Raw genomic sequence first — 11409 nt, 5'->3', positions numbered from 1 at the left:
ACAGACTGGTTAAGCAACGTGCCCCAGACCGCAAAACCAGGAGGCGGCAGGGCCAGGCTCCCATGCTGTTGCCGGCCCTGCGGCTCCGCTGCTCCTCCGGAGGATTCACCGTCCTTACAATCCTTAAACATCCGAAGTCCGTCCGAGTCATTGGAACGTGCCCGGCCAGGCCCCGGGCCAGCAGCTGCCACCATCCGGCCGGGCCTCCTCCCTTTGTCTTGCCGGGACCCTGGCTGGTCCAGGGCCGTGTCTGGAGGGTAATATTGAAGGATTCTTCCTATTTTCTCCTTACAGCCCTTGGTAGCTGTTTCAGCTCTTTTCAAGGAAGTACTCTAACGTTGAGAATAGGTACGTCTAGGCTGCAAAGATGTAATTCTGGAAACGCCTGCGTGGCCCCCCACGCCCCTACGTCGTGCAGCTGTGCTGGGAAGGGGGACACAGTATGCCTCACGGTGCCCTCCCTCCCGGGTGACGGGGGGCCAGAGGACAGGCTCAGGGACAGCCTGCTGGTCTGGGTGGCCCTGAAGCAGGCTCGTGGCAGAGAGAAGGGGACCCCCAGAGAGGAAGGGAAGAGGCCCTGGCGGCTGACCCCAGTTCAGAATCTAAGGGCTCCTGGGGCAGATCCCACCCCAGGAAGGGCCGAGCGAAGCCCCAAGGAATTGGGAATGAGGGGGGGGGTGTCGTTTTAGGGCATTTTGGGGTGCCGGCATGACCCAGTGCAGGTGTCCCCGGAGTGGGCCTGGCCCTGGGCTCTGGGGAGACCCGTGGTTGCATCTGACTTTGAGGACCGAACTCCACAGTTCCTGAGGGCTGGGCAGGAGTGGTCACGAGGGGGCAACACTCCTCGCTCATGGAGGTGAAACCTGGAGGAGCATCTGCAGGAGGGACTGAAAGCGCAGGTCCCACGGGGTGACTCAAGCCCCACGGCCCCACATGGGCACAGCCCTCCCCCTCCCCACAAGCCCCGCAGAGGTTCGTCCAGCAGCCCCGCCCGCACACCCCGCTCAGAGCTGCCTCGTGAAGCTCATCGCCTCTACTTCTGAAACCATCCACCCCGTCTCTTGCTTCTCCTTCCCCATTTTCAATTCCTACTTTTTTTTAAAGATTTTTTACATAATCTCTATGCCCGACGTGGGGCTCAAACTCACAGCCCTGAGACCAACTGTTGCAGGTGCCACCAACCACGTCGGCCAGGCGCCCCTAATTATTCTCAACATTTCAAGTGTCACGATAGAGACAGGCATTACTGACAAAGACCGTTTGACTTTGGTTTCGCTCTCGAGGATTCCCCCACCAGACTCTCCCCCGAGGGCGCTGGGACCCCCGAGCGGCTTCTCAACGCCAGCAGCACCGGTCAGCTTTCCGCGCTTGCCCGACGTACACGAGGGCTGTACCCCCGGTGCAGGCTTCTCCCCGCCCGGCCCCAGCGGCATCCCCAAGGAAAGTTCTGGAAGGACCTGCACCCCCACTGTGAGTGAGTGTGGGGAAGCATTCACGGCCGTCTGGGTCATGGGACTGATACACCTCCCGTATCGCTGGTGGCCCGGCCGGGTGTGCGGGCACGGGAGGGCCCCAGGAGCCTCTGGCCGCACCAGGCCTCTACGCCGTGGCCTTCTCGCCACTTCCGCGAGGAGACAACTCAGAAGGAAGTGGTCTGGGTTTCGCGGAAGTGAGTCGGGGGGCACGAGCAGGTGGGGCAGGGGGCAACTCGCTTCGCCGCTTCACGGAGGAGGAACCAGGAAGGGGGGAGGCCGCCCTCCAACACCTGGCAAGGACTTGTTAAAGACAGCGCCGACACGATCATCTGCGTGCACCCGGCCACTCCTGGGGGACGGGAGGCATTCGGGTCCTGGGGGGTCCTGGGGGGTCCCCCTCCGTAAGGCAGAGGGAGGCGGCAGGGAGGGAGCAGCCCTCAGCACCCCTGCTCCACACCAGCCCAAACCTTCCGCCCCGGACGCCGACCACTGGACGTGTGACCCTGGCCCGTCTCACAGGCCACCGGGGCCCACGTGCCAGACTGTGAGCTCCTCTTCATGGCGTCGCCCGCCCGCGGCCCCGCCACCGCCCCGGGCCCGTTTTCTGAGACAGCCGCTGGCGCGGACATGGCTGAAGAGGCACTCACGTTCGTACTGACTTCCGGGGGATGCAGAGCAGGAGGGGTAAGGTGGTGCGTGGACAGCACACACGTGGCCGCAGTATCCACGGGCAGCGATGACAGCCAGTGCTCATCCTGCTATTCTGGAACCTTCCTGTGGCATAAAACGTGGAGGAAGATTCTCACAGCCCGACAGTGAGCGTGGCGGGAGCCCCACGTGGCGGTCTCCGGGGCTGGGCGCGCCCCCTTGCCCGCGACAGCCCAGTCTCGAAGGTGGAAAGCGGCCCTGGCCTCCCACACACGTCACCAGCCCTTTCGGGAGACCGAGAGAAGCCCCGGCTCTCGTGACCCCCCGGTGGTGGGGGTGGGGGGCACGGCGGGGGCTGGACACGTGACCTGGGACGGTGAGGCCCTGCTGCACCAGCGGGGCGCCTGGGGAGCCCGTCCCCCACTGAGCTAACTCCCGCAGCAGAGAACCTTCCAGAGCTGCCTCGGCCTCTCCCCGACCGTGGGACGTTCATTATTCATCTGCCCACACCCGGGCACTGGGGTATGTGGAGGCACTCAGCAGCCCCCGTTCCCCGGAAGGAGAGACTGAGGTTCAGAGTGGGGGGAGCGACTGCCCGGGAAGCGTTCACCAGGAGGTCCCTCCACTTGCAGCCCCCCCCGAGACGCCCCACACTGCACCACTGCCACGCGGACCGCCAGGGCACCAGGGGCACCAAACGCAACCCACGGGGTCCCTGGAAGCACCACGCGGGGTTCTGCTACCTCTCGCGGACTCTGCCGCAAACAGCACCTTTGTCAGGGCGGGGCCCGGACCCGTTCCAGGAGAGGGAGCCGAGGGGCTCCCAGCCCCAACCTGCTCACCCTGACACCTCTCCCCTCGTCCCCACTCCCTCCCTCCACAGGCGGCCACTACGCGTAGCCGCCCCACCCCCCACCTCACCAAACGGACACGTGTGACTATGTCAGCCCCCCACACCGCACCCTCCACCTCCACCAAACTCACATGTGTGACTACACCAGCCCCCCACACCCCACCCCATCTCCACCAAACATGTGATGCCAGCCCCCCCACACCCCACCCCTCCATCTCCACTAAACTCACACGTGTGACTACGCCAGCTCCCCCACACCCCACCCCTCCATCTCCACCAAACATGTGATGCCAGCCCCCCCACACCCCACCCCTCCATCTCCACTAAACTCACACGTGTGACTACGCCAGCCCCCCCATATGCCCCCCAACCACCCCTGCTCCTGGAGGCGCAGCTGCTCAAGATGCAAGTCCTATCATGAGCCCTCCCTACCTCTGCTCACCTGAACCCCTCGAGTCATCCCCAGCAGCTCCTGTCCTGCACCCCCAGCCCGGCTCCTTCAGCCCCACTGCGCCCACTGGATTTCAGTCCTTCTGGCGTTCCCGCTCCCTCCTGCCCCAGGGCCAGGACGCAGGCTGTTCACTCTGCACGCTAGCCCTTCTTAATGCGCCAGATCTCAGCCCCAGCAGCACCTCCTCAGGGAAGCCCACCCTGACCTCCCAAGGAACACGAGTCTCCTCAGGCTCTTGCAGAACTTCACGCCCTTGCACTGCAGACTGGGGTGGGGGTGTCTTCCAGTAAGGTCCCTCTCCCACTCTCCTCTCTGGTTTTGTTAGGTGGGGCCACAGCCTGGCACGAAGCGGGCATGTGACAAATACTCTGAAATAAAGGAACAACCAAATAAGCAAGCTCATTTCTCAGACTGGGCCCTGGAGCCTGGAATAAACCGACTCACTATCCATAGACCCCAAGCCTTCTTTGCGATCACTCGGCCGCCCCTTTGAGGAATTCCGTTTCAGATTCAGAGAGAAAGGTTACTGCAGGGGCGCCTGGGTGGCTCAGTCAGTTAAGGGTCCGACTCTCGGTTTCAGCTCAGGTCATCATCTCAGGGCCGTGGGAGGGAGCCTCGCGTCAGGCTCTGAGCTCAGTAGGGCGTCTGCCTGAGATGCTATCTCCCTCTGGCTCTGCCCCTCCTGCTCACACTCTCTAAAATAAATCAATCAATCTAAAAAAAACAAAAGTTACTGCAACAGATTAGCTTCAAAGCAGAGAGAGTCCCCCGCTCGCTCAGAGACGGCGCCTCCGCACAAGTCCCTCACGCAAGCGTCCGGCTTCTGCTTCCCACAGCCCAGGCTCTCATGCATAACGTGCTCTCCAAACCAGCAGAGCCTGAAGTTGCAGGGCTGGGAAGCGAACATTCTGCATGTGGTGTGTGAGAGAGGCCACTCTTCTGCAGAGTTTCCAGTGTGTATTCTCGGGGGGCCGCCACCACGGGGGGACCGCTCAGTCCTTTCATGTGGAGCCTGTCCCGGCCAGCACATCCGACCACACCCGCGGGCCGATGGCGGTGTTGGAAGCAATGTGGTGCAGAACGCCTTGACAGCGAATCAAGATTTCTGAGTCCACAGATGACCGCGCTGGCCAGAGGATTGCGGGGAAGGCAAATCCATCTCTAGGTATCCACAATGTACGTCTATCCAGCGAGGACAAACAGGTTTCCCCTATATGGCAGAAGGACCCAAATTGACCATGCTGTCACGGGCGGCTGGATGGCAGGTCAGGAGGGGCAGTTACTTACCCCTGTGTGGCACATCACACCAAAACTTAGTCGCCCGAATTATCTGGAACATTTTCTTTGCTCACAAATCTGCAGGTTGGGCAGGACGTGGAAGGCATGGCTCACCTCTGTCCCATTCAGCATCAGCTGAGAAGGCTTGAAGGTGGCTAGATGCCGGGGGGCACACAGATGCCCCCTGTGAACTCTCATGGGCCCAAACATCCCCACTCTGGAGCTATTCACAGAGGCCCAGCTGCAGCCCTCTCCCCAGAAACGCTGGTACCAACCTTCCATGTGGTACGAAGAGCTGTTTAACATTTGGAAAATGTGCGTGACTCAGGAAACCAACACTTTCCAAAGGACCATTACACTGTTACAAAACCATGCATGAGCACGGTATCCATTCAGAGACGAAAGGATTTTAATGGAGTAAGAGTAAAAAAATCTTAGGGTTTCATATTCCACTTTGCAATTAACCTTCAGAAAATTAGCACCTGTTGTTTTTTTTACAGAACTAGAATCAATAATCCTAAAATTTGTATGGAACCACTGAAGACCTCAAAATAGCCAACGCAATCTTGAGAAAGAACAAAACTGGACATATCACAAGCCCAGATTTCAAGATCTACTACAAATCAGAAGAGTATGGGACTGGCACAAAAGTAGACACACTGATCAACGGAACAGAACAGAAAGGCCAGAAATGAACCCATGATCGTATGGTCAATTAATCTTCGACAAAGCAGGAAAGAACATGCAGTGGGGAAAAGACCGTCTCTTCAACACATGGTACTGGGAAAACTGGACAGCCACATGCAGAACAATGAAACTGGACCACTTTCTTACACAAAAATAGATTCAAAATGGATTAAAGACCTACATGTGAGACTTAAAATCATAGAAATCCTAGAAGAGAACATAGGCAGTAACCTCTTGGACATCAGTCTTAGCAACATATTTAAAAATAGGTCTCCTCAGGCAAGAGAAAAAAAGCAAAAATAAACTACTGGACTGCACCAGAATAAAAAGCTTTTGCACAGTGAAGGGAACCATTAACAAAATAAAAAAGCAACCTACAAACAGGAGAAGATATTTACAAATGATGTATCAGGAGTTAATATCCAAAATATATGAAGAATGCATAATACAACTCAACACCTAAAAGATAATCTGTTTTAAAAAACCAGCACAGGACCAGAATAGACACTTCTCTAAAGGAGAACAGACACATGAAAAGATGCTCAACATCACTCATCATCAGGGAAATGCAAATCAAAACCACAGTGAGATACCACCTCACACCTGTCAGAATGGCTAAAATCAACAGCACCGAAAACATCGGGTGTCGGCGAGGATGCGGAGAAAGGGGAACCCTCCCGCACTGTTGGTGGGAATGCAAACTGGGGCAGGCGCTCTGGAGAACAGTATGGAGGGTCCTCAGAAAGTTAAAAATAGAGCTACCCTACGGCCCAGCAATTGCACTACTGGGTATTTACCCCCAAAAATGAGAACACTAATTAGAAAAGATACATGCACCCTGATGTTTGTAGCAGCATTATCAACAATAGCCAAAATCATGGAAACGCCCAGATGTCCACTGACAGATGAATGGATAAAGATGTGGGAGATATATACAATGGAATATTACTCAGCCACCAAAACGAATGAAATCTTGTCATTTGTGACATGGATGGACCTAGAGGGGATTATGCTGAGTGAAATAAGGCAGAGAAGGACAAATACCACGTAATTTCACTTACATGTGGAATCTAAAAAACAAAACGAATAAGCACACAGATAACTACAGAGAATGAACTGGAGGTTGCCAGAAGGGGCAGAGTGCGGGTGGTGCGGCGGAGGGAGACAGACCTAATAGGGGGAAGGGACCAAGACATTACAAAGTAAGTGCGTCACGGGGATGAAAAGTACAGCCTAGTGAATACAGTCAATCCTACTGTGGTGACGTAGTGACGTGGTCTGGTGGCAGGTGGTGACTTACCGTGGTGAGCACAGAGTCAAGTCTAGAACAGTCAGTTCACTACACTGTACGCCTAAAACTAAATAGGACATGTTAACTATACTTCAATAATAAAGTTTTTTAAAGAAGAAATTCAAATGGCCAATTAAAAAGAAAACGACCAGCTGTTTAGCTTTGGTGTAGTCTCGAAGAATATCCATAATTACCTGAGACAACTATTAAAACGCCCCCTTCTCCACGTGAGACTGGATTTTCCTCACATGCCTCAGCCAAAACAAGGTACGACTACAACCGACTGAACGCGGGACAACTGAGAATGAGTCATGTAGTATTTACAAGTGTAAAAACAATGCAATTTTTTAAAAAAATTTTATTATGTTATGTTAGTCACCATACATCATTAGATCTTGATGTGGTGATCCACAATCCATTGTTTTCGTATAACACCCAGTGCTCCATGCAGTACGTGCCCTCCTTAATACCCATCACCGGGCTAACCCATCCCCCCACCCCACTCCCCTCTAAAACCCTGTTTGTTTCTCAGGTCCATAGTCTCTCATGGTTCATCTCTCCCTCCAATTCCCCCCCACATTTTCCCCTTCCTTCTCCTAATGTCTTCCATGTTATTCCTTATGTTCCACAAATAAGTGAAACCATATAATTGACTTTCTCTGCTTGACTTATTTCACTTAGCATAATCTCCTCCAGTCCCATCCATGTTGATGTAAAAGTTGGGTATTCATCCTTTCTGATGGCTGAGTAATATTCCATTGTATATATGGACCACATCTTCCTTATCCATTCATCTGTTGAAGGGCGTCTCGGCTCTTTCCACAGTTTGGCTATTGCGGAAAAAAAATGCCATTTTTTTTGCTAAATTTCCTTTGGGGAATAATTTTTTTAATTAGAAATATGCTAATGACGGTAACTTTTTTTCATGAATATTTATTTTTTAAAGTTCTCCATTTAATTTCTAAGTCGGTAAATATCAACACATACAATCGATGTCAACAAAAGCTTTTTGGAGTCCTCCATGGGAACCAAAGGAGAACCACTTTCTGGGTTGGTGAGTAAACGCATCGGAGCAGGTCTGGGCCTCACTCGATAGAGAGAGCCCCTGTGTGCCAGGCCTCCTGCTCCAGACTGCTCCAAGTGGGCCTTCATCTGGACGGCAAGGTCAGGACACCCCACCAAGGCGGCACCTCCCATCTGGCTCGCGACCCCAGGCAGGACCATCAGAACTGCCCAGCTGAGCCCCACAAGCCCTCCAAGCCTTAGAAAACATGGCTTCTGTCGTAAGCAGTAACGGCCTTATCTCAGGCCAACACCTACCCCTCTTCCTTAATCATCACCCTGGATGTTAGCTGTGTCCCTCGTAACAGCCTATCATCGGCTTTTGCTCCTTTCACCAGCACGACCACCTTTTAAGAAGCATTTAGCCACTTAGAATTATTAGTACATTTGGGTCCGGACAGACCACCTTACTCCTTATTCTGATTTTCATTTTTTGAATCAATCCATTCTCCTGGGCACTCTAGATTCCACGACATGCCTTCCTGACCCTCGCCTTCTCCCTCAACGATGTGAGAACCTCCAGGTTGCGGTCATCATGGGGCTGGAGTTTACCTAGCGACTGGACAAGACAGTGGTTGTGCAGCTTTGCTCAGTGGTACGACCTCACCTGTCTTCATCACCTTGCCTGGCCTTCGCTGCTTCACCCAAGCCCAACTTCCTTCACTGAATACGCTGGGATTCTCTCCCGTTTGGGTTGCTGGTAAGTTTTCCGACATATTCTTCTGGCTTTGTCAGAAAGTTTTTGTTTCTTCAAGGATGTTGCCGGTTGAGGTTTTCTGCCATCACTGTGAACACCCCAGTCTCCTGGCTGCCATCGTCTGCACAGATCAGCTTTCATTGGGAGGCTAAGTCGTCTACGAGTTTTAAGGACAGAGGTTCAAATGGGTTTTGGTCATGCTTGAGGCTCTTCAATCTTCGGACGCTATTCCTTCAGCAGGTCCGTGAAGGTGCCGCCCCACCACAGCCCCACGCCACCATGCGAATCATCACGTGGTGTACCCCAACGGCAGCCATCCCCCTCCTGCCCCCCGGGTCTCTCGATCTGCTTCTCATCACACTCACAGAGTTCCCACTGCAGCTACTGGAGGTCCTGGCTCTGGACCTGGTTCTCTTCAGTTCTCTGCTGGAATTCTCCATCTCAGCTCTTCTCTCTCTGGATATGCTAAGTAGAGTTAAAGTGCCTTAGTCCCTCCCACGTCTCAACGACTCTTCTCAGGGGCTGGCTCAGGGTGCTGGTTCTGTGGGAGAAGTGCGCTGAATCTAACAGCCTCTACCCCGAGTCTGTTTCTCAAATCTTCTCTTGATGTTTTGTTCTTCATTATCTCACATAATGAGGTGCTGAACACTTTATTCACATTTATTGTATAAACAATTAGGTCTCCTTCACTCGTAACCTTAAGTGAAGGTGGGGTCCTAAGTTCTCGGCAGCCCCCGACTTGAATTCACATCCTCCGCCCAAGTGGAGACTGTCAAAACACAGGTCAGCCAATCAGGCCCCAGCGCCCTGACCTGGGCAAACACCGGGCAGGGCACCAGCAGCACTGCACACGGGCTCACAAGCCCTAGGCCTGTCCTCCTGCGGACCCCGGACCCCGGTGCCTTCAAGCAGAGCTTCATAGTCCCACTCAGGCTCTAAGAACCCCCAGTGGGAGGCTGTCTGAATCACCACGTTCCTTTTCTCTTCTGTACAATTCTTCTTCTCTTTAGCTATTATTGAGGGTGTTTTATACGTAGTATCTGTGTGTCAACTAGATTTAGGGTAGACACACTCAAGCACAGAACGGTGAGTGAGGTGGTGTCCCTTCCAGAGCTGGGTCTGGGTTACGAAGTGCAGTCAGGTTGGGTTACAAACTCTCAGACAGGAAAGCATTCACTTTTAGGAGGGAAGCAGCAGGACTGTCTTAAATACTGGCAACAGTGGGACCGTGGACCAGTGTGAGGGGGCAGGGACGCCCCACGGCGGACACCACGAGGCCGGTAAATGCCAACAGTCACAGAACAGGGTCTGTGTGGCCAGAGGCTGGCCCGTGGCCGGGGCTGTGCTACGTGGAGCTGAACCACACACCCGGCGACAGACACTGCAGACACCAGCCGCTACCGTGAACAGAAGTCCACGGACAGAGGGCAGCGACAGAGCCGCCCAAGAGGCATGCTCAGGAATGGCAAAAAATGGCAGGGCAGGGAGCCTAAGGATGAGCAAAGTATCTCGATTTTGAGCAAGCAATCTCAAAACCTGAGCAATAGCACAACTAATTAAAGAGGACCACCATGTGAACGAGGTGCCAGCACACTGGTGCACTGGGTGCTGGGGATGCGGTCACACCGCCCTGACCCGAGCCCATCACCCCACCAAGCGAGGTCTCCAGAGACATGGCCATCACGTTCCAGGACCGCGCTCAAGCAGGACGTAAAATCTGCCACTTACCAGCGGTCTGAAAATAGCTTCAGGAAGTGACGCCCCACCTTTCAACAGTCCTGCCCTAGCTGAACTGCAGCAGGTACGAGGGCGGGACATGGGCAGCGGAGCGCCAGGACTGCTAGTCTCACGGCACCCTCGTCAGGAACAAGGCTGCCTCCTGCCCTTCCAGCCCTTGCCTTTCAGGTGGTTCAATCACTAGTTCAAGGAATAAATTTAAGACCAAAAATCCTAGACTGCAGTACATCTGTATGCTGATCCCCGAGTGTCAAACATGGCTGGGACTCCCAACCAAACTGCTTCCTGCAATAAACACTGCGAAGTGCAGGTATTTGGAAACAAAGACCTAGGTTATCGGGGTTTTTTTGTTTTGTTTTTAAAGATTTTATTTATTTGACAGAGAGAGACACAGCGAGAGAGGGAACACAAGCAGGGGGAGTGGGAGAGGGAGAAGCAGGCTTCCCGCCGAGCAGGGAGCCCGATGCGGGGCCGATCCCAGGACCCAGGGATCATGACCTGAGCCGAAGGCAGACGCTTAACAACTGAGCCACCCAGGCACCCCAACAAAGACCTAGGTTTAAAAAGATGTATTACTGGGGCGCCTCGGGGGCTCAGTTGGTTAAGCGTCCGACTCTTGGTTTTGGCTCAAGTCCTGATCTCAGGGCCTTGAGATTGAGCCCTGTGTCGGGCTCCACGCTCAGTGGGGAGTTTGCTTGGGATTCTCTCTCCCTCTGCTTCCCTCTCTGCTCCTCGTACCAGCTCGCACACACTCTCTCTGAAATAAATAAATCTTTAAAAAAAAATATATCAGAGGGGCGCCTGGGGGGCTCAGTCGTTAAGCGTCTGCCTTCGGCTCAGGTCATGATCCCAGGATCCTGGGATCGAGCCCTTCATCGGGCTCCCTGCTCTGCGGGAAGCCTGCTTCTCCCTCTCTCACTCACCCTGCTTGTGTTCCCTCTCTCGCTCTGTCAAATAAATAAAATCTTTAAAAAAAAATTAAAAAATGTACTAGAACACAATGTTTTTAAAAACTTGATATAACCACCTATCATGATGGACGTTAACTAGACTTACTGTGGTCATCACTTCACAATAAATATAAATACAAAATCATTACGTTTTACATATAAAACTAATGTTTTCTATCAATTGTACCTTGATTAAAGATTTTAGCATTGATGTTTACAATGAACTAGAACCGTCCATTCAGGACCATCCTATGTCTTACTCCAGCTACTCTCATTACTG

Source organism: Halichoerus grypus, chromosome 8, assembly GCF_964656455.1.
Source record: "Halichoerus grypus chromosome 8, mHalGry1.hap1.1, whole genome shotgun sequence".
Taxonomy (NCBI): Eukaryota; Metazoa; Chordata; class Mammalia; order Carnivora; family Phocidae; genus Halichoerus; species Halichoerus grypus.
This window is presented reverse-complemented; position numbering follows the sequence as displayed.